The sequence below is a fragment of the Polistes fuscatus genome, unplaced genomic scaffold (assembly GCF_010416935.1).
Source record: "Polistes fuscatus isolate 324 unplaced genomic scaffold, CU_Pfus_HIC Scaffold46, whole genome shotgun sequence".
NCBI lineage: Eukaryota > Metazoa > Arthropoda > Insecta > Hymenoptera > Vespidae > Polistes > Polistes fuscatus.
Genome location: NW_025113125.1, coordinates 191228 through 214256, shown reverse-complemented (window position 1 = coordinate 214256; position 23029 = coordinate 191228). Strand labels below are relative to the sequence as shown.

Below are 23029 nucleotides of genomic sequence, written 5' to 3'. Positions count from 1 at the left end.
AGATTGCAAAAAAGGAATACTAAATCGAAGTACCGAACTAATACGGAATTTACAAGGTTATTGCAAATGTTGTTACAATTGAAGAAAAGCCAGAAATTAGAACACACTGTTATTAAAAAGATTTAAGCTGATTTTAAAGCAAATTGTTTAATTGCGGCTACAATTTAACACTTGACTTAAAAACAATATAGTAAAGGTGTAAAAAGTGTAAAAGTTGAAGATGTTTCAAAAGAGAAAAAGATATATCGGAGCAAACGTAAGGATTATTTAGAAAATTTAGCTAAAATTACAAATGTCCCTTCGAATCGTCGATTATCGATTAATCTGTTTTCGAGCTATTTGCGTTCAGAAATTTACATAAATATCTCTGGTCGATCAGCAAAGCCGTTAAAGCAGGAAGACCTGTTTCGACTTCGACTTTTTTCCGAGCATTGTTTAAACATTTTAAAGAGTTTAAAGTAAACAGAGGTGACTTACGACTAGCGAGTGTTGTGATGGTTCGATCTTCTAATAATGCCATGAAATCTACCGAGTCGAATAAAATTATCACCAACGGCGATAAATATATCTTAAAAAAAGATTATGATAAGTTAAACATACACAAAACTATAAATTCCTAAAATCCGAGCACAAGTTGGGTTTTGTGGATTACAAAATTACGAAGAAAATAGTAGCCAAACGAGCACTGACGGTCGTAATAATAACTGGAAAAAAGTTACAAGCAAATAACAAGCATAAAATAACCCCGTATGCAAACAATTCCGAGACGCAATAATGGATAGAAGACATATCACTATCAAATTCGTTTAACTCATCATAAGAAAAGATAGAGATTAACGTAAGTAAAGAAGCTACATTTCATTTTGTTAAATCACAACCAATATACGTTTTAGCTCAAATTGTAGAACTCCTTATTGAGTTGCTTAATTATACAGCACAGAGACAGAAAACTATATTAAAAAAAGAAATAAAACTAGGTCAAGTTAAAATACAAACTAACACTCTTAAAATGTTTCGTAAAGTAAAACAAGCTCTAAAGTCAAAATAGACAGTCTATCACAGTCTATCACCAGCTGAAGACGGAAGAAAGCTACAAAACAGTTATCAGAGGCTTTTACATTTGAAAATAAGCTAATACAACCATCAAGAAGGAATTTACAAAGCTGGGATATGAAGTAAGAGCAGTAAATTGTATGACGAAATTAAATATAAATCAAGTATTGCCGTTATTTATGGTGGAACTCGAACCTGGAAGTAATAATAAGGGTATTTTTTGTACAAGCAAAATGCTAAACACTGAAATAAGCGTGGAAGCACCACGACATAAAAAAGAATACCGTAGTACATGAGATGTCAGCAGTACGGACATGCCAAGAATTATTGCAATGGAACCACCTGCGTAAAATGTGCACACAATTACTTGTCAAATATTTGCCCTGCTTTAGGAAAGATGTAAAATCAGTAAAATGCTACAATTGCAAAGGAAAACACCCAACCTAGTTACAAAGGCTGTGAGATAAGAAAGCTGCTCCAAAGAAAACTCTTCTCACCTTTTCCAAGCAGAAAATATACCATAAGAACAGTAGTAACTGACTTGGGAGATGATAGGGTACTTTGTTCCAAATACAATGTGGGAAAATATAAATTGTACTAACTCAAATTATGCGTAGGCGACTGCCAATTGATCATAGTTAAAAGGAAACAAGTGACGCTACAGAAATCAAGAAGTTCTTCATAAACAATCAATTAGAAATACAGAATAGTAACAAAAATTATAATAGAATAAAATGCAATACTAAAATAATAAACAATAACTAATAGCTACCCTGAAAATAGCATTCTGGAAGGCTAAAAGATTGCAACAAAGAGTCTTAGAGACTGAAACATTCTTAGACAATAACAATATTAATATACTCCTCGTTTCGGAAACACACTTCATTACAAGAAGCTATATAAAAATTTAATATTATAATGTATGCAACACACAAGACATCCATCAGAGAAGGCTCACGAAGTTACAAGCATTTATATTAAAATGTGACATCAAATACCATCTACATAATCAAATTAACCAAGAACTTTTTCAAGCAACTACAATTACAGTGCAATCTCGCACTAATAAATTTCCAATTTCGGCCATATATGCACCGTTAGGACAAAAAATTACCTCACAGAAATGACAGGATTACTTTCAGTCGATTAATGGTAAGAAATCCATCTCAGCACAGGAGTTCGTAATGCTAAACTTACTATTTTGCGTGCAGAATTCACAAATTATTACAACTAGATAGACATTAAAAAAGCATTCTAAAAAGTTTGGCATGCAGGGCTCGTAAATACAACTAGAACCCTCTTTCCAATGCAAATGCACAATTTACTTGCAACATATCTAAGGGACAAGGCCTTTATTATAAAAATCAATGATGCGTACTTCGAAATTAAAGAAATCAAAACTGGTGTACCACAAAGAAGTGTCTTTGGACCCATACTTATACATTGACTAATACATTTGATCCTAAAGCATTCTATACAGCTGATATTCCGACTACTGATGAAAGTAAAATACTAACGTTTGCTGATGTACTGCTATACTACCTACCATTCTGGCTCAGCAGTAGCGGTGACCTTTTTGCAAGAGAACGTAACAAAAATAGAAAAACAATGAAAAGAAAGGATCGAGGCAAACATAAGCAAATGTAATTATACCGCCTTTACACTGTAGAAAAAAGACTCCCCGGATAATAAACTAAATAACGTAGTCATTCCACAAACTAGCCAGAAATCCAAGCTCAGCCTAGAAAATAAATTGAAAGTTTATGAAATCATTATAAAACCTTTATAAACATTGGGATATTACTATAGGGAACGGCAGCAATGAATCATATGATAAAGCTAGGATAAATGCAATCGAAAATACTGAGAATGATAGTCAACGCACCATGGTTCATACGGAATGAAATATACGAAAGGACCTTGTACTAACGACAGTGATGGAAGAAATAGAAAATTTCACAACAAAATATAAAGGAAGAACCTGCATTACACTCCAACCAACTAGCCGCAGAAACGTTAACTACTCGCATTAGAAAAAGATTAAAAAGGAAACATCCGGTAAACTTAAATACACAAAAATTGTAAAAGAAAACGATAATCCTGAAAGGTATTACATTACCATCCAAATGTTATTTTAAAGTGATCAAAAAAAGAAATTTACTCACGGACAAATTGTAAAGCAGAAAATTAATGTAATTTAAAAATAAAAAAAAAAAATAAAAAGAATAAAGAGAAAAAAAATAAAAACAATAAAAAAGAGAAAAAGAAAAAGACAAAAAAGACCAAAAAAAATATAATATAAAAAAGAAAAAGAATTAAAAAAATACAAAAAAAAAAAACAAAAAAAAAAGAAAACAAATAAAAAACAAATTATTAAGCTGGATATAAAAAAAATCAAATGATTAGAAAATAATTTATTATTTAAATTAAACGATTTTTTAATTAATAACGGTTTTATTAGCTAATTTATGATTAGATTTATCTAACAATAAGAACGAAAATAAATTAAATATAATATTTAAAATCTTTCTTAGAGACTGATCTAGCACATCGTGTAAGAAGCTTAAACCAATTTCATAGAATTTGTTTTATGCTGGTTTAATAGTAATAGCTTCTACATATTTGAATGATTTAAGTGATTGAAAAATTTTTATTAAGGGGTTTGGCTACTCTAGATGCCGAAAAAATAGGCTTTCTTGTGATTTTTTTTTTCAGGAAAAATATAAAATAAATTGAGTTTACAAAGGTAGAAGTTTATTGTACATATGATTGACTACAAAACATAATTGTTATAGAATAATTTATTTAAAAATGGCGGCTATGCAGCGTTTCTTAGATGACCTCTCTATTTTAGAGGGGTCCACGGTCGTAACAACTACTGTAAATTTTGAACTATTATGAGTTACTTGATTTTTTTTTATTGTACATAACAACAGTCAGAGGAGAAGTAGGTAGAATTTTTTTTATATATCGATTTTTTTTGCCGAATGGCGCATTTCCAAAGTCAAACTTGCAAAATTCGCAGAAACATCGCTAGAAAATTGTTAAAAACAAATGAGCTATGCCATATAAAAAAAAATCCTCATTACTTAATTAGACAATCTAATTTTAAAGATCTATTTAAAATTTGAAGCGAATATACATAAGATGAAAACGCTATAGAAGAGTATATAGTTTGTAAGAAACACGTGTATTATAACTCGCGAGCAACATATTATTTTTATAAAATAGTTTTTTTCCAAATATAATCAATCGAATATGTTTAATTAGAAATAATTAATATTGTTATCTTGGGTGATTTCTATTAATTATTGCAATGTAAAACTTCATATTATAAATTTTGGTATTAAACGCATTGCATAACTTATATGTATAAGTATATTATATCAAAGTAAAAGTGCAATTTTATATATTTATAAATGGTATCATATATTTATATTTACAATATTAACAGTGATATGAATTATGTATACATAGAAAACAATATTTATATTTATATATATACACATAAATACAAACATTTATATGTTCATATAAATGATTTTAATGATCGTCAATATATATCAGGTTTTAATGGAATTAACATATATATGTATGTGTTTTAAAAGAACTTTTTTAAAAATATAAACAGAAGTATAATTATTCAGTTCTTCAATTTACAGAATCAATGTTAGAAAAAATATAATTACATATATCGGAGTCTTATTATCTATGCGTATCACAATTTACTTGCTAAAAAAATAAAAATTACAAATATAATTATTCATATTGTTATTACAACTAGTAATTTTTCTGTTAACTGTGAGTATAAATTATATTAATATGTTTTTTTTTTGTATAGCATGCCATATATAGAATACAATTAATATTGTTTTTATAAGCTGTAAAGAAAAAGATAAATTAGAAAAATCTATTTTTAGTAAGCATAATTAGCTATTATGCTAAATGCTTTTTAAGTGTTTTTAAGTTTTGAATGCAATCATGGTTCTTTGCGTGTATGATATTTATGTGTGTAGATAATATATATTATATATATATTTTTTAATGTATATATCATGGTATGAAAACCATTTCGGTGAAATGGATCTTTGTCGTCCAGGTGCTAAGGATATGCTGATGATTATTATAAATCGCTCAGCATAAATATGCATTTTGTTTTCAATATTTGACATATTATGCTTATATCATGTTTTATGCCGTGTATTGCAATCATTTGCAGATATAGGCAATAAATTCTTCATTGTATCCATATATCCTTTGGATTATCGACCAGTGATTATTTGCATCACAGTCTATATAATTGTTTAATATGCACCTGGTAATCATTATTACATCTGCATTCATGAACAAAATATTTAAATAATATTGTTTAAAAAAATAAAAAAAAAAAATATATATTGCATGTATAGAACCTCACGCATTTTCAACTTAAATTGTGTACTTTATGAGAACCATAATAATAATTATAATAATACAAATAATAAGACTATTAATAATAATCATCAAAATAATAATGTGATAATTATGATCACAAAAATACTATATATAAAAATATAGAAATTTCAGATATTAATGAATTTATACTCACATTTAACTTTAAATTTTCCTATTTCAAGTATGTAAAAATGTGTACACCCTAATAATATTGATTTTCTTTTGTCTGTATGAGCTATTATCTATCTATTATATGTAAAAATCTGTTGAAATTTTGAAATCAGAATAATTTTGTATGATTTCTTAAAATTTATCCCTATAAAATGAAATGTTTTAAACTATATGATTACCTATAAATTATTAATTAATTATTATAATTATAAATATCTCATCTGCGAGTTATCGAAAGTTACTTAATTCATTTGTATAACTTATTTAAAATTAATATAAGGGGTGTCCTAAAAGTCACTTTATCAAACAGATAAATTAGAAATTTTTGTTTGGTTAATATTTAGAGTAGTGCCATCATGGGCCTATACTTTTTTTTTAAACATTGTAACTAGTGATTCAAATCTTGAAATGAAAAACAAAATATTGTAATTCTATTTTGAAAAAAAAATCAATATAAATTTTTTTGTTTTGTTTTACTTACTTGATAAAGTGACTTTTGTGATACCCATGTATTTATTATACAATTATTTATATCTTACAAGTAAATATATACTGCATTTGTGTTATCATTTAACTTTCAAAGTTACATTCATTTCTTATAAAATATTTAAAACATACGATATTTATTATATATACTGAAATGGCAGTATATTTCAGAAAAATTGTTTTGTTTTTTTTTAGCCTTAGCTTATGAATTGAGAAACTAAAATGGTAACTAAAACAGAATAGTATTACATGAGTAATACTTAAAAATTTCATTTTTACAAATAACTTTGAAAGTTAAATAAACAAAACAGACAAATATTATATGTAGATGACATGCATTATTTGTAACATATTATTAGATTTATATACAAGAATAGTGAAGTTAAGTTCTTTCCTCTCTTATTTTATGAAGGTAATAAAAAAAAAACTTAAGTTATGGTATAATGATTGAATAGTTCTGTTGAATATTTTTATCAATGTGATAAAATATTATAAATCACGAATGAACAGCAAGGATGTAAGTCGTGTGTGAATTATTAAGTCAAATTTTTGTGAAAATATCATATAGTTACGTTGAAAAATGATTGAATGATTTTTTGCTTTTTTAGTCTTTGTTATTTTTTTTCGTTTTTCTTTTTTCATAAAAATATTTGTTATTCTAGAAATCATAGACGTGCAAAATCAGTTCATGGAGCGAATTAATCTTTATTCTCACTGTTAATTTTATTCTTTCCTTGGTAACTTTTTACTTCCACTAGCACTACCGTGTAATTAAAAAAAGTCAACACCTACAATTTTACGTAAAAATTTTAACTGATACTTTTCTAGAACTTATTTTTTTTTTTTAGAGATATTGCCTTTTGTAATTGCAAGGTAGAGCAGTATTTATCATCATGTTTTATATTTTATTAACAAATAAAGAATTCATAAAATTGTTCTATCAAAAAAGGAAAAATATATATACTTAAGTGAAAATGATAGAATAAACAGTGGTAGGAAAATCTTAGGTCTCCTATGAGAAATTTGCACGTTTATGATATAGAATATGAACTTAAAACTACTTTAGATACTATATTCTACTTTGCCATAATATTTAATTACAAATTTCTTGGATAAACATTCCATTTAAGAATAATAAATTTAAAACATTTGTTGTTCTGCTTGTTTTATGAATTACAATATTTTTCAAAAATGTTATGAATATCCAAAACGTCAGCACCTTATTGAAATTAAGAGAGATGATTTACAACAAACAAAACAAATCTGGAATATCTTTTAAACTTTCTAATAATATTAAAATTTACTTACTAAATGCTTCCGATGGTATTTGACCACGCTTGAAGAATTCTTGAAAAGCGGATAAAGCATTTTCATAATTCCATTGAACTTCTTGGAGGCATTTTAAACTCCATTCCAGATTCATATTTGTTTGCTGGCTCAATGTCACAATCATTTGTTGTTTTACAGTTTCCGACAATTCCGGAACTGTTCCTTCAGCAGCAGAGTTTGATGTTTTTGATATTGATGGTTCTTCAGCCATTGGTTCTTCTGATTCTTTATCGGTATTGTTCAATATGAGCTTTCGTTGCGTTTCAGTTGTGTTACTGATATGTAATTGTTCATTACAAATACAATATCCAGTTCCTTGAGGTACTATAATAAATGTTCTATTAAAGTATCGGACATGTTCTTCTTTAGTTAGCTCTTTGAACAGTCCAGTTACTGTAACCATCATCATTCTTTCCTGTAAAATTACAAAGTTAATTAGAATAAGATAATAAAGTTAATATATATATATTTAAAATTTCATTTTTATATGAAAATAAGATACTTACAGTAACTAGACTAACATCCATCGTAAATGTATTTAAAAAATGTTTAGTTTGTGGCATTTGAGAAATAAATGACACTATTGTCAGTTTTCCTTGTTTTAATAATTTTTGTCTTCTGTTAGCATCATTTACTCTAAATAAATTTCTATTTTCCCCAACATAAGAGTTTAATCTGGAAGAAAAAGAAAAAAAGAAAAAAAAAAAAAAAAAAAAGACAGAGAGAGAAAGAGAGAAAGAGATTAATTAAAATTTGATTATATGCTAAAATCGTAATTAAACATGCATTGAATAAATTATAAAACCAGATTTAGAAATATTGACTTACTTGTTGGCATTATAAGCAGTATTTACAGTCAAAGTGAAGGATGCGTGTTCATTATAAGCATCCAATAATAGTTGATGATTGCCACTATCATAAACCAGAAAATATTGTTGCAGAAATTGACTGGCTATTTCTTGAGCTTCAGCATTTGAAGTGAATATGCGTTGGGTAGGAGGTATTTTTGATGCATCATCCATAACATCAAATAAGATTGGACGTGGTAGATCTACTCCATCCTGTAAAATAAATCATACATACTTAGGCTTTCTTAAATATATTAAATAGCAGTTAATTTAGTTGTTAATTTGAAACTATATCTTACCAGTCTCAGGAGTTTAGGGAACCTCCTCCGCACATCGCTGTTTTAAGGGAAAGAAAAGATAGAAGCCCGGGGGCTCCGCATTAATAAGAAAAATTAAAAACATGTGCCTTATTATTCAGAATCTAATATTAAATACAATAGAAACTTACTATCTTTATATGCTCATGAATTAATGTAAACTTACGTTAGAAAACATTAGAAGTATTGTTGAATATTTATACAGTTTTGAATATGTAATGAAATTAAATTAAAAATAAAAATAAATGAGAAATAAAGATCAGCATGAAATCTAAATATATAATTAATAAGTCTGAATATAAAAAAAAACATAAAATAAATGTGACAAATAAAAGATAAAACGAGCGTACGCGCATATCAATCATTTTAGATAAATTTCTGGTTTGAACGACAATGTTAATACTTCAACCATACATTACCTAACATATTCACTCTGTCGGGATTTATACTTGTTGCATACTGGATTACCAGCTAATTTTAATTCTTCTAGCTTGAGATCCTTGACAACGTCCAAATGATGCATTTCTCTTATCTAGAAATAAGAAAATTTATGAATAATACATAGTATTGAAGGATGAGAAATAAAGAAAAGAAACATTCTCTTCGGGATTATCCGGCATTTGTTTAGGCGATACCACATGACATAGGGCGTCACCCTATGTTTCGTTTCATGTTTCGTCGCATGGAAACCACTCGATGTTTCTCGTAGATAAATAGATGAATATTCGAGAGGGACCGAGAAGTTTCTAGAACGATAAGAAAGTATAAAAGAGAAGCGTTTCAGTTCGGACCGAGTTCAGTGTAAGTCCAGCTACGGTATAGTCAAGTGTTAGTCGACTTCTTAATAAATTGTTACTTGTGATTACAATCACACTCCTCACTATTTTTTTACTATATATATATATATAATTTACACATCCTACAGTATTTTTTCCTTGTGAAACTTATAAAAAAAAAGAAAATATGTAATTACCTTATTGTCGCCTATGTACAATATTTTCAATTTAGGAAACTTTTTGTGAAGGACGTTGAGTCTTTCAATTAAGTTCAATTTGTTTCCATCTAAATTTAATGCCTCCAAGTTAGGGATATATTCTGCGACAATGTCCAATACGGTCATTAACATAACTGGTCGAAATAATGCACAGAAATAATCAGCAACAAGATCTGTAATATAAAAATATAATTAATTTTTTTTTTTTTTTAATAATATTTATCTTTCTGTAAAGATTTATTCATACCTGGATCTTGATGAAACTTTGACAAGTCTAATGCATTGTTTTCTTGAAAATATCGTTTTACCATAGCTTGCTTCAGTTGTTCTTTTAATTTATCATTAATTTCACAGTGAGGAAAACCTGGTTTAACTCTAACTTGAAGTTTAAAACCATCTGTGGTTGTTATTTTTCGATCACAGGCAAGAAGTGCATTTGCAGTTTTATGATCATCTACATAAAACACAGCTTCGGATCCCATAGTCTTGTACTGTAAAAAATTAGTATTAAATAAATTATGTAAAAATATGTGAAATATTAAGTAATACTTACCATTATAGGAACGAAAGTCTCAGGAGCAATATAACTCAAAAGATTGTTTATTATGTAATCTTTTGTATACTGCTGTCCATATGGCACCTAAAGAGAAATATATATTTGTTACTATATTGTGTCTTGCATTTCTATCATAGTGTGGTAGAAATAGGTATACATAAAGCTACGTTTAGTGTTAATGACAAATGTATTTGAATATTAGTTTAATATCGTAGCAATAATATTTCTATAAAATCATTAGAAAAAATGAATGCGAGAATGTATCGTTATCAAGAATTAAAAGAGTTAAACAGAAAGTCCCAGAAAATTAATCTGGCACAATATAAATGTATGTGTATATTGTATCGTATACTGATACTTACAATGATTTTATAAGAATTTTGCTTCTGCGAGGGAGAGTGGTGGTCTAGGAAGTATGCCACCTCGGAAACCTCTGGGAGGCAAAGGGCTGTTTCTTCCCCTTCGGCCTCTACCTCTAACAACAACTTGTCTGTTATTGTTGTTATTGTTATTAGAATTAACTCCCATCGGAGAATCGTCGTCTTTAAAAGCCTCTACAAATATTTTTTTCGCTATTCTCATATATCTTGAGGGCCTTGGTTGTTGTTTGAATGATACGCGAGGTCGAGAAGCATATCTCCTATCCCGTCTCACGTGTCTATCATCGTGTCCTGAATCATAAAAAGAATATATTTTGTTTCTAGCTTTCGATATTTGTTACAGCTATTAGATTTCTACTATCTTTACAAGAAAAAAAAATGAAAAATTCGAAAAAAATTAATTTTACGGAATAATGTAAAAAAATTATTTTTAGATAAAGTATATTAAAAAATAATATATTAATAATTATTTCGATATATATAAATGGAAACAAATGCAAACAATGAATAAGATATCGAGAATAAGTTGTCTTTGTTCTGAATTCACAAGCGTTGTAAAGCGTAGTTAGATCATAAATGATACTTTACCAAAGTAATGTTTATCCTCAGTATTATTCACTCGACCACCACGATTATCCCAAGTAGCTTTAGCAAATCTTTTAGGCATTTTGGGAATATTTAATATATTTTATAAACTCAAAAGTATAAAACTTTGCACTTTTGATGCACTAGGTTAGAAATTATTACGATCACCTGATGGAGAAACAACGACCAACCAATCAAGCGCACAAACTGCAATGACCGTTCTAGGAACGACTGTACAGGTAAGTACATCGATGCACCACTAGGGGAAATTATTAAAAAATTGTACAATTATGTGATTTTCATATTAAAGAAAAATTGAAAAAATTTCAATTCAAATATATATTTTGACAATATTAATCGGAAGAAATAAATAAAATATTTTTATATATAATAAATATTAATAAAAAAGGAAAAAGTACCGTAGACCGCAGCGCCATTTAGTAGTCTCTTTTGGAAGTTTGAATTTACATTCCCCGACATTGATGACTACTAAGAGGGGAGAATCAACAGAATATTTCTAGAATGACGTGTCCTTTGTTTTTCTATCTATTGTTAAAAAAGCAATATGGCGGTCTTTCTGGAAAAATATATATTTAAAAATTCTAAATTTTCAATAGAGAAATTATTATTAACATGAATAAAACAATCAAAAAGTTTATAAATGTAGGTTTTGAAATTTATTTGTATATCAAATTGAATACGTATTCTCTTTAAGACGAAATTTAAAATTTAAATATTTTTCCTATTAAATTATGTATTTTATAAAATTTTAAATTACTGACTTTTTGTCTCGTAAAAATTTATTAGTGTATCAAATTAAATACATATTTGAAAAAGAAGAATTTTATATCCACACATAAATTTAATTCAAGATATATATGAAAGGATATTCTAAAAACGTGGAATTTATTTTTTGTCTATACATAATTTTAATTCATTTTTATTATGTTATAAGAAAACAGTAATGCATTCTGATTCACCTTCGAAGTCTTAAGAATTGTACGAAAAAAATTGAGCAATTATCAATTGGTGCGTTAGCGTAAGTAGTAACGTCATCGCTTCTCGCGCTGGTTTATTACCGTTCGATTCTTCGCGGGGGAATTATTTTTTTTATAAGTTTTTCTATCCTTAATCTTTTCTATCCGAAGATGAATCAGAATGCATTACTGTTTTCTTATAACATAATAAAAATGAAATAAAATTATGTATAGACAAAAAATAAATTCCACGTTTTTAGAATATCCTTTCATATATATCTTGAATTAATTTTATGTGTTGATATAAATTTCTTCTTTTTCAAATATGTATTTAATTTGATACACTAATAAATTTTTACGAGACAAAAAGTCAGTAATTTAAAATTTTATAAAATACATAATTTAATAGGAAAAATATTTAAATTTTAAATTTCGTCTTAAAGAGAATACGTATTCAATTTGATATACAAATAAATTTTTGTGAGGCAAAGAATTTATATCAATTATTTATTCTAATTAATTTTATGGCGAGACACAAAATTATTTCATTATTTTTACTCTCAACTAAAAATAATAGTTTCTGTTAAAATGAATTATTTTTTTTTTCTCAAGGTTCATTATTTTTGACAATAAATAAAGAAATGGCGTGCCATAAGCATCAAGATTCGATTTAAAAGTGCCGCGCTTATACGTCGATATATATAGATATATAGAACGCTCGACGCACGATGGCCAAAACGAAAAATTCTCGCTACCGAAAGAAAAAATAGAAAGAGAGAAATATCGGTTTTCTTTCTCACTCGCACTCGTATACAAAACGTTTAACGCTCGATGGCCAAGACGTAAAATTCTTGCTACCGAAAGAAAAAATATAAAAAGAGAAATATCAGAACGCTCAACAATCGATGGCTAAGGACAATAATACTCGTTATCGCCTAAACAAATAGAAAAGGGAAATATCGGTTTCTTCTCTCACTCGCACTTTCATTCAAGACCGAGAGTCCCGAAGATTGCCGAAGATCCTTCGTTTGTGTTTAGTGCACACGGACGCTCGCACGCATACTAGCACGCTCGCGTGTAAAAGCCGACTGAGAGGCGGGACTTGCTTCCCCACTCTTACAATTATTTTCCCATCTTCAATCCAATTTTATTCGCTTATTTTTGAAAATACGAAGATAAGTCATAGAACATTTTTTATGTATATTTTAATTCTCTACAACTTTTGTTTAAAACTTTTTTTGATTAAATGCCTAGATTCTAAAATAAGGTCATTTATTACTTTTTTTTACCCTTTTTCTCAAAACCTCGTGATCAAATTTAAATAAAATTAGCACAATTCGATTCAGCGTCGTCAACTTACCCTTATATTAAAGAATCAAACTGTACCTAAGAAAATCAGTTTTTGGCCCGCGTTGACTGGTTTAATAGTTGAGTACAATTTGATACCAAGTTAGCCAATCATTGAAAAATTACGTAAATATATATTAACAATGATTGGATTTAATTAAAAAAAACATAAGCGTCTTATCCAATCGTAGTAAACTTTTAATACGAATATTTCGCTGTCAAAGAAATTGTCGTTTTGATTGAAAATTCGGTTAAGATCAGTTCACACATTTTATTTAGACAAACAATATAATCATGTTTGCAAAATAGATAATTTCTTAAAGGCTAAATTTAATGGATCGTCACTTAGTTGCTGTCATTTCTGATAATCGGCATACGATATGCCAACTCACCTACTATTATGTAGATATGAATTTTATTACAAAAGTATTAAAATTTGTGAAAAAGTATTAATTTATCATGAGCTAGAGTGACGCTTTATATATTTAAACTTATTAACGAGGGAACATACACTTTGTCACGATGGCGAACACACTTGTCGCAAGTAGTCAAGATAATACTTCGAAATTGTTAGAATCCCTCCAAGCCGATTTGAAGTACCTTGCTTCTGAAATTAAGAAAAAATATCCTAAAATAAAGGAAGTAAGTTACAATTACTCATATCATTTTAATACACACACACATTATTCTATTATATTACTTAAATTAAATGTAGGTTAAGTTTTAAAATGTAACGTTAGAGTTACTAATGTACTAATAAGCATAATATTATGATTGTTTTTAATAGAAATAATTATATGTTATAAATAATTCATATCAATAAACATTAATGCAATAAGAAATTATGTATTAATATGAAATCATTTTTTACAGTCATACGAGGAAGGAATAACAAAAATAAGGTCTGCTATGAGTGCATCTGGAGGTCCAATATATTATATTGTAAATCAAATCTTATACCCTTTAGTTCAAGGTTGTGAAAGTAAAGATATAAAAATCATTAAAGTTAGTATTTTATAATGATTATATTATTATAATTAAAAGATATCACACATGAACGTCATGTTATTTATACATTATTACATATTAGTAATATTATTCAATTTTTTTAGTTTTGCTTAGGTATAATGCAACGATTAATAACTCAGCAAGCCATAGATCAGAAAGGTGCTCGTTATATTACAGATACATTATGGATGCTTATGGAAACAGGGACCGAAGAAGTTAAAGTTTTACAGACTGTAACCTTTACTAATAATTTAAATTGGCTGCTGTCTTACAGTTAAGACGCGCAGGCGTATTAGGCTTAGAAAGATTCGAGAACGTTAATAACGGGACAGAAAATATAGAAACGGTTAGTAGTTTGCTAAGCAGAGACGGTTAGAGTTCAAATTGCGAAGCTAGTAATAAGCCAATAAAATAAGAGTGAATATTAGCTGTAAATGTTGTTTCTCTTATTTGCAGGTAATGCAACTAATGTACATAGTGTAGTTTTAAGTGTAATTTGTATTTGTACAATGTAAAGCAATGCAGATAATGTAGTTTAGTGTAAATAATATTAATAAAATAATCGAGAGAGACTCTTATTTGCAGAAACTCAAGGCAGTTATATTTCCAAGACATCATCCTTATAAGAACTGTATAGAATATACCTTATAAAACAATTATTTTTTGCTAATTAATTAATTTATTGCTAATTAAGGAAAAAAAAATACAATTAGCTGAGATGGACAGGTTAAAATTTACATTTATTCTGAAAGCACATCCCAACGATCCAAAGTCAAACGTGATATAAAAGATCACGAATATTATTTTAAACGAAGAGGAATAATACCAACGTAATATACATAAGATGAAAACGCTATAGAAGAGTATATAGTTTGTAAGAAACACGTGTATTATAACTCGCGAGCAATATATTATTTTTATAAAATAGTTTTTTTCTAAATATAATCAATCGAATATGTTTAATTAGAAATAATTAATATTGTTATCTTGGGTGATTTCTATTAATTATTGCAATGTAAAACTTCATATTATAAATTTTGGTATAAAACGCATTGCATAACTTATATGTATAGTATATTATATCAAAGTAGAAGTGCAATTTTATATATTTATAAATGGTATCATATATTTATATTTACAGGTTGCAGGTGCAACAGTAAGACAATTGGTATCATTAGTATTTGAACGAGTAGTTGCAGAAGATGAACAAACGCTCGATCATCCAGAAATTGAAGAAGTTAATTTGGAGGAATTAAAAACTCCGACAAATCAAGCACCGAAAGGTCTTGGACCTTGTGCTGCTGATGCATATTTAATGTTTCAGGTAATTTCATTGATTTTTTCTGCCTAATTAAGAAGAGAATTGAAATTAAGATTAAATGTTTCGTGTATTTTAAAGGATTAAGTACAATAGTAAATAAATATCGATTTTGAAATATATTTTCAAAAAAAATAGAGTGAGAAACAAATTGAATAGAAAGATAAATAAGCGAAACCGATAAAAACGATCGAGATTCTCTAGTGGATTATAAACTTGTATGTACATGAACACACGTCTATATGATAATCGTCAAATCGAAAGAGTAGGAAATTCGCCATAGCTTCGGAAAGATATATACCTATTATGATTGTTTTCGTTGCAACCAATACCCATGTACGTCTATCGATTTAGAAAATTTAGTGACTGTATTTGCAAAAAATTCCTCCTACGTGGAGTCCTCCGGCGATTGGATTCAGCTAATTGTGAGGAAGGTGAAAGGGTAATTAGAACAAAATAAAACACGTGGTTGAGCCAATAAAAATGCTAATGCTTTATTGGCTCATCAGGGAAAAGCCTTACGGCATAAAAACCCTGTAAGAATATTACATTACGTTAAAATGATGATCAACCACGGATAAACCCGTGGTTGACTTCTCCTCTCTCTACCAGCGGTCACCTACGGGCAAAGCACGTGGTGCCGCTCCTCTCGTTTATCCGTTCAAGATGATTGGTACCAATAAAGAACTTTCTTACCGTTTCGTATCGCCTCTCCCTTTCTTTATCGTTAATTACCGCCTCTGCGGTTCGTCACCTTTATCGTTAATTACCGCCTCTGCGGTCCGTCACCTTTCTATCGTCGACCCTGGGATGTGATCGCACTACCCCTGGGATGTTGAATCGTCTACTATGTTCGTTGGAAAAATGAATTGTTCTCTTAAGCGTCTGGCGAAAGACTAGAACGAATGTCCTCGATAATGGGCCCAGCAGGGCGCGCACACGCTCGGCGCAGAGTGGTGGGGATACGATCGCTAATGTCGGACTAAAGGCGCGTTTTACAAAATGTTACTTTCTCGCTCACGATCGATTCCGATCGTACAGTGACTTTCCAGGATTTTTCGAAAATATCGTCGTATCATCCTATATCTCGACAAATTTCGTTTCAATTTCACGAGACACGTTATATATGTCAAGCATTCTCCTCTTTTTTCTTGTTTTATTTTCACGTCACCGCTCAGGAAAACCCCTCAGGAAACATCGCCTTTTTTCTTTCAGGAATGTAAGATCGTCGAAAAAAGTTGATCACTCGTCGTGTGTCGTGAACAAGAGATCTTTGTCTTTGTAATATTTTTTGTAATATTTACAGAAGGATCTGTAGGGAGCCACTGAGGTAAAAGGTAATGCACGTTTCATCTTGAAATTTCCGAGATTTCTCCTTTACGTTTCCTCAGTTTTGGTGTCATCAACTTTAGACGATTTTAATTTGTACTAGTGCATTGTCATACACGCATACAATATGACATATGTCATACACGCATGACATAACTTACATTTTTATAACTATAGTAATAGGCATTACACTTCTCTGCATTAGTTTTAGAAATCTCGAAAACTGAAACAAGAATATAAATGTATACTGATACTGGTCAAAAAGCTGCTAGAGATTATATAAGAGATAGGTGATTGATTACCCATCGAACTGGTACTTTCGGAAAATAAAAAATAACTCGTATATATTATTGAAAGTTTATTTTAATCTTTGAATACAATGTTCTAAATATTACAATATAATACAATCAATATAAAGTTATATTTTATATAAAACAACTATAAAATTTTGTATATGAAAAATAAGTTAAAAGTTAAAAGATAGAAGTTAGCAAGTTAAAATAAAAGTTAATTAAGTACATTATAAACTATATCCGGATAAGGATAATGAATTCCCATGGCATCGTATCTGTCATGAAGTTTCATTTCTTTGGCAATATGTAACATTTCTTCCACATTTAATTCCGGCAGTCTCCATAATACAGATTGAATCCTTTCATTTCTTAACCTGTTACTAAATTGTATTTTTATGGCTGCCTCTCTAAGACGTCCAAAATCACAATTAATACAGATAATTTCAAGCGTGTAAAGAAAACTTGATGTTGATTCGTTCTCTCTTTGCTTTCGGTTTCTGAACGTTCTTCTATACAACTCGTATACCGAAACTTCTTTGAAAGTATCTTGTAATATATGTGCAAGATCTTTGTACGAGGAATTACTTAGTTCTGTAAGACTTAATCCTGTTTCTTTCTCGACGTCGGTTAAAACATGAGGTTCAATCAGTTTTAATAGGAAAGGCACTTTCATTTCATCCGGAAGCTCAATTCTACGCATGGTTTTATTAAATTGTTGCTCCCAACAAATAAATTCATTGTTACTTGGATCGAACTTAGTAATTAGTCTAATAGCTTTAGATACGAAATATTCCAAATCTTCTTTGACAGTGGTATCCTTCATTTTGTCGAATATATTTCTAAAACAAATTGAAAATTATTCGTTAGATCTTTTGTTTCACTTTCAGCAAAGAACACTATGTTCTTATCTCGTACGTAAGATAGAGATTTTTCGTGTAATTATTAAAATACCTTACCTCGTTGATTAAGAAAAATAAGAATACGAGCACGAGGAAGTTGCACGTTGGATGATTTTTCGTTAAACGATGAATTTATGTATCACTTAGAATTCCCAAATGAAAATCGATGGAGCTCGAACAACTCAACTCGAGCAACTTAAACTTGAACAACTAATTTTTTGGCAAGAACGACTATTAGCTTCAATGAGCAAGACAGTAATAAGGAAAAACTTGTTAGGAAGAGCCTTTTATAGGGTTCTAGGTGCAGGAGAGGGGTGAAAAATTGAATGAATTTTGAATTCATGGTGATGGAAATCTTGAAAACAGTATGCGTCCATTGTAAAAAAGGGAAAGTCTTACCGGAAGGTTTCTAACTTTTGACCCTGACTACACATGCATTGCTGATGAATAAGGAAGCAAAAGGTGTTTGTTTTTTCTGTTTTTTACTGTAAAAAGTATCGAAAAGGGACATTGTCCTTTGGAAAAACCAATTGTTTGTTTTCCTTTTATCGCTATTGATAATTACGATTGAAACAAAATTAAATGATACTTTAATCCTCAGGTAAAAACTTTTTAATTCAGGAATGTGAAGAATTTTGACATTAATAATAAAAGAGAAGAAATACACAGAATAGTTTTCCTTAAGGGTTTACGATCGTGCAAGAGTACTTCCAAATTTTTCAAGCTAAAAATTTTGTTGATTTTTTAAAGAAAAATTTTTCTTACTGTTTAGGAAATAAAATAAAAAATGAGATGAACGCCGAGCACTCTACAATTGCAGATTTGAATTTTAAATAATTCCGTTACAAATAGGTGGTCGACTAATGTTGCCGTACGTGAGGCGATTTAAAGCTAATTAGGATTATATTAATCCCGCGAGTAGACGAAAAGTGATTATATTAATCACTTGAGTGGTCTGAGAAACGGAACGAGATCGCAAATAAGAATCAGAGAGTCCTTGAAAAATCACGTCGTAACCGTTTGAGAATTTCAACTATAATGGCTGCCGGATAACGGCTGTCGAAAAGGCCGGCGTTACGGCTAGGCGTCAAAAAAGGCGCTAGGGAACGAAGCGTGTTCCTAGTGCGGCAACTTTAAGTTGGCGCCGTTTCTTGGGAATATATATTCCCAAACACTTACTTTTGGAATGTCTGTTTGAGAGGAAATAGAAATATAAGAGTAACCTTGAAATATCAATGTGTTCATTTATTTTTGGATACAATGAACGTATCCAAATGTTTTGTAATCTTTCATTTCTTCTATCGAAATGATCGAAAGATAAATTCGATTATGATTTTTCTTTTGATTGTAAGATTTCTCTAACACACGTGCAGAGGGTGACTCGTAATAGTAATAATACTCGTAATAGTAATACACGAATAATCTAGCTTCGTAGATTTTCTTTTCTACTAAATTTCTACGACTACGACGCAATAAGCTTTTTCTCGAGAACTAACGTTGGGATACTCGTACGAAGTCACGATAGAACGTAACGTGGACAAGTAGATTCTAACGATACCTTGGAAGCAAAAATTTCAGAATAGCTTCCGGCTATTTTCATGTGTATGTAAATATAAAATATTGTGTAACATTATGAAAATAAAAGTAATCGATAAAATCCCGTTCTTTTTTGTATAATTCATAGAACAAATTTACCAAAATTTTACCATTTATTCTTTTTTTTTTTTTTTTGAGTAACGATCAATACACCAATTGGTACGGACATGTTTATATTTTGCTCTTAATCTCTTATCCTACTGCTTATACACATTCAATAGTTGGAATAAGGTCGTTAGACAGCCGTTAAATTTGAAATCTTTTGACTCGGTCACGTCAATGGATATAAGCCTTTCGCATATCCTTGATCAGGATATGTAAACATTCAGGTCACCGCCGTGGCAAATAGCTACTGGATCCAGTCGTCCGACTACTCCTTATAGCAGGAAAAGACCAAGAGCAGAGGATGATAACATCAATAAAAATCATGAAATGGAAGGAGTTTTACTAACAGCAAATAGGTACTCAATCCTAAGTGAGTGCACGGAAGTAGATGCAAAGGCTCCAGTAAATGGACAGTCACCAAAAGCGCCTCCTCCTCCTCCTCCTCCGATATATATAGATGACGTTATTGATATTCAATCGCTGAAGAAATGTTTAGAAGAAGTCGTGCATGAAAAAAGCTACACTCCTAATATTAGCAATAATCAGGTTCGTGTCCTGCCGGTTGATCCGGAGTCTTATAGAAGGATTGTGAGAATTTTGAAGTCATCGAACGCTAATTTTCACACATATCAATTAAAACAGGAACGGTCGTTTCGGGTTGTCTTGCGAAACATTCATCATTCCGTTGATTTGAATGCCATAAAGGACGAACTTCAAGAGCTTGGGCATGATGTTGTAAACATAAGCAATATAAGACACAGGGTAACACATAACCCGCTATCAATGTTCTACATTGATTTGAAACAGAAACCAAATAATAACACGGTATATAACATAAACAAACTAAACAATATAATAGTCAAAATAGAACCACCCCTAAAAAAGAAAGAAATAGTTCAATGCAAAAGGTGCCAAAGGTACGGTCACACTCAGAGGTATTGCAATCGCACATACCAGTGTGTCAAATGTGCAAGTCAACACGCAACGGCTGATTGCAAAAAATCCATAGAGACTCTACCAACCTTTATTCTATGTAGCGGCCTCCATACTGCGAACTACAAGGAATGTCCACATTATCAAGAACAGCTTAACTCTTTCGCTACGGCACTCCGTTCAGCGGGAGTAGCGCCATTGAACGGGACACCGCGCCGTGCAGTGGCTTACGTTTTTCAATAGCATTTTGGAATTCTCTTGTGTGGATACTTTTTTGAGAGTTATGTAACATCTTTTTCGTCATTTTATATGAAAAACATAAAAATGAGTACATTTTGAGTATTCAGAAATTAACATATTAACAATTTTTAGTGTAAGCGTAGGTGTGTACGGACACCGACTATAGCGAAAGAGTTAAGAAAACATTCCCTAAACCAAGGCTCAGGGAAAATCATAATATTCAGACCAACCTACAAGCCGACCAGGTGGGAAAAAACCAACATTAAACAAATCCACTGGTGTCTTATGCTCAGGCAACGAAGGAAAATAATCAACCGTCAAATAATCCAAACCTGGAGACATCCAATAACGAAAATACAAGCAATTGTACAGAATCTTCCGAAAGTCTGAGGAAATTGGAAAAACTTATTGAAAACCAATATGAGCAAATAAACAACCTTATCTCATTATTTTCTATATATCTTTTTGCGGTCGGCGACATTTTCGGCCGGGTGAGTAGCAGGGCGTCGCGATTTTCGCGCATGTGTTGGGCACGTTATAGGTACAATAAAATTACCTTCTACATAAATTATCTTATAGAAATTGTCATATTTTGATAGTTTATCTATATTTCTACCATTAAGAATATAATTTTGTAATTTTAATCTCTGTATTTTAGTTTTGTATGATAATTTACAAAACATTGTTCAAGACTAAAAAGAACCGTTTATTAATTCTAATCATATCTCCGTTAAGATGAGTCATTTGACACTTGATACGAAAGGGTATCAACAGTTTAAGAACATTCTCAAATACCTATACGGCATTCCTATTGTTTATAAATAACGTAATCAAACATAAACACTGTTTAGGCAAGTCAAAAATAACTAAACTAGAACTTTTTTGGGCTACAATCTGATTTTTTAATCAAAGGGTAATTTGATGACTCTGAATCGAATGGTTCTAATTTTTTTGCAATCGGAAGAGCCGTTTTTGAGAAAAAGGCTGAATAAGGTTAAAAAATATCTTTATCTTTAAATCTAAGCATTTAATCAAATAATGTTTTAAAAAATAGTGGTGGAAAATTGAAAAATACATAAAAAATGTTCTAAAGGTTATCTTCGTATCTGCAAAAATAAGCGAGAAATATTAAAAAAAAATAATTGTAAGAGTGGGGGCAAGTCCCGCCTCTCCGTCGGTTTTTACACTCGAGCGGGCTAGTGTGCGTGCGAGCGTACGTGTGTACTAATCATAAACGAAGGATCTTCGGCAATCTTCGGGTCTCTCGGCTATGAATGCGAGTGCGAGTGAGAGAAGAAACCGATATTTCCTCCTTTCTATTTGTTCAGGCGATAGAGAGTATTTTTATAAAATACATAATTCAATAGAAAAAATATTTAAATTTTCAATTTCGTCTTTAAAAAAATACGTATTCAATTTGATATACAAATAAATTGTTGTGAGGCAAAAAATTTATATCAATTAATTATACTAATTAATTTTATGTCGTTGTTAATTTACTTGCGACTAGATAATAATAGTTTCTGTTAAAATGAATTATTGTTTTTCTTTTAATCAAAGTTCACTATTCTTGACAATAAATAAAAAAACGACGTGCCATAAGCATCAAGAAAGAGAGAAATATCGGTTTCTTGTCCCACTCGCACTCGTATACAGAAAGCTCAACGATCTATGCCCAGACAAAAAATACTCGCTATCGCCTAAACAAATAGAAAAAAAGAAATATTGGTTTCTTCTCTCACTCGTACTCGCATTTATAGTCGAGAGATCCGAAGATTGCCGAAGATCCTTCGTTTGTGTTTAGTACACACGGACGCTCGCACGAACACTA

The 23029-nt window shown here is 30.0% G+C and overlaps 1 long non-coding RNA gene and 1 pseudogene across 1 annotated transcript; both read right to left on the bottom strand.

Annotated features, from left to right (window-relative positions):
- Positions 1-6770: 6770 nt before the first annotated feature.
- Positions 6771-11387, bottom strand: LOC122521753 (annotated as a pseudogene).
- Positions 11388-16170: 4783 nt separating this feature from the next.
- LOC122521755 lies at positions 16171-16654 on the bottom strand. The gene is made up of 3 exons (XR_006304890.1): positions 16558-16654; positions 16500-16522; positions 16171-16222 (listed from the first exon to the last, which is right to left on the bottom strand). It is a non-coding gene; the product is annotated as an uncharacterized LOC122521755 (long non-coding RNA).
- Positions 16655-23029: the final 6375 nt, after the last annotated feature.